The following is a 1786-nucleotide window of genomic DNA, read 5'->3' as shown; positions in this document are numbered from 1 at the left end:
TTTACGTTTTTATTTGTGTTTATTTGCAGTAGTTCATGACCAGAGGTTCCAACACACCTTTGGTGCCACCACTTGAAGATCCAGAGTCGGCCATTCACAAGAAGACGGATAAGAACGAAGGAGTAAACCAAACGCCAAAGAAGTCGCCTTTCAAAGATCTAAAGTCAGTTTTTGGGAAGAAGAAAGGGAAGAACACGGGAGAGTCAAGTACTTCATCAAAGGAAAAAAGCAACGAAGAGAGCTTTGATCAGATAACTAACCCACAAGAATCCGAGTACGAATCCGAGCCTGAATTTGCATTAGAAAGGAGTGAGCCAGAAAACGAGATGGCAAACATTGCGGATATGTCCATGGGAGCTTACAATAAGCGAATTAGAGATGATGCTGGTCCTGGCCTAGTGCAGCCTGTAAATCCTGCAACTGCCACATTCGAGCTGAAAGGACACATCCTTACTGCACTTAGGGATGTACCATTTTCTGGAAAGGATCATGAGGATGATTACAAACATTTGGATGAGGTAAATGACATAGCAGACTATTTTAATGTCCCAGATGTTCCTAGAGAGACAGTATTGCTAAGGATGCTACCAGTCACTTTTAAAGGAGCTGCAAAAGACTGGTCGAAAGCACATCCACCTGGTGCAATCACTACTTGGGCCCAAATGCGCGAGCAGTTTTTAGAACAATTCTGCCCACCATCCAAGATATCTAAACTCAAGAAGGCAATAGCCAAATTTGATCAAAATCCAGGTGAGTCACTTTATGAGGCATGGGAACGTTATAAAGGACTATTAAGAAATTGCCCTCAAAACGACCTCAATATACAACAAGAAGTGTCTATCTTTTATGACGGGGTTAATGTCATGACAAGGCAACTCCTTGATTCTCAAGGACCACTTCCAAAGAAAAATTCGGGTGAAGTCAAGGAGTTAATTGAAGAGTTCGCAAAGCATTCTTGTGAGTACCACAATCCAAGGAATGAAGGCGTTAAGGGCATTGGGGGAGGACATTCTGAAGAAATGGCTGCTGTACTAGCCATGCTTGATACTATGGATAAGAGAATGACAAAGATGGACCAGTCAATACATGCTATTAGAGTTGGATGTGAAAGGTGCAATGGTCCACACTTGACCAAAGACTGCCATTTAGATGATAACGGGAACAGAAGAGCTCAAGTTTGCTACTCAAGTGGGGATAAATATGATGAAGACTGGAGAAAACCAAAGAAGGAGTGGCTGCCATATGATGAATACAAGAAGCAAAAAGAAGAAAAATATAAGCAGACAGGCCGAGGCTTCTACCAAAAAGAGAAACCACCAGCCGAGAAGAAGGTTGACTTCGAAAACATGTTAACTCGATTCATGGAAGTGTCCGAGAAAAGGCATGATGATATCGATGCAATGCTGAAGGAGCACATGAAGATGATGAAAAAACAACATGCAATGATGATTGATCAGCAAACCTCATTAAGAAATCATCAAGCATCGATCTATAATCTCGAAGCTCAACTTGGTCAATTGACAACTTTGGTAAACAACAAATTATCCTCACAAATTCCCGAAGAACAAACTCAATCCCATGTCATGATGATCGAGACTGAAGATGAGGCCATGTATGAGTTCTTAGAAGCATTAGAGGAGGAGCCAAAACCAGCCGAACCAAAATTGAAGCGGTCGAAACTCAAAAATAATATTATTGCTGAAGCACCGAACTCACAACGTGAGCCCTCTATGCTCACGACGTGGGATCGGTCTGATCAGAAAAATTCAGATATTGTCCCGGCTTA

General features: G+C 41.9%; 1 non-coding gene across 1 annotated transcript; it reads right to left on the bottom strand.

The window, feature by feature from the left end:
* Positions 1-710: 710 nt before the first annotated feature.
* LOC145161988 (small nucleolar RNA R71) lies at positions 711-817 on the bottom strand. Its single transcript, XR_013738841.1, has one exon. It is a non-coding gene; the product is annotated as a small nucleolar RNA R71 (small nucleolar RNA).
* Between the last annotated feature and the right edge of the window lie 969 nt (positions 818-1786).

Source organism: Lactuca virosa, chromosome 2, assembly GCF_052849685.1.
Source record: "Lactuca virosa cultivar CGN04683 chromosome 2, Lactuca_virosa_CGN04683_v6, whole genome shotgun sequence".
NCBI lineage: Eukaryota > Viridiplantae > Streptophyta > Magnoliopsida > Asterales > Asteraceae > Lactuca > Lactuca virosa.
Note: the sequence above shows the minus strand (reverse complement) of the source record. Positions and strands in the feature narration are given on the sequence as shown.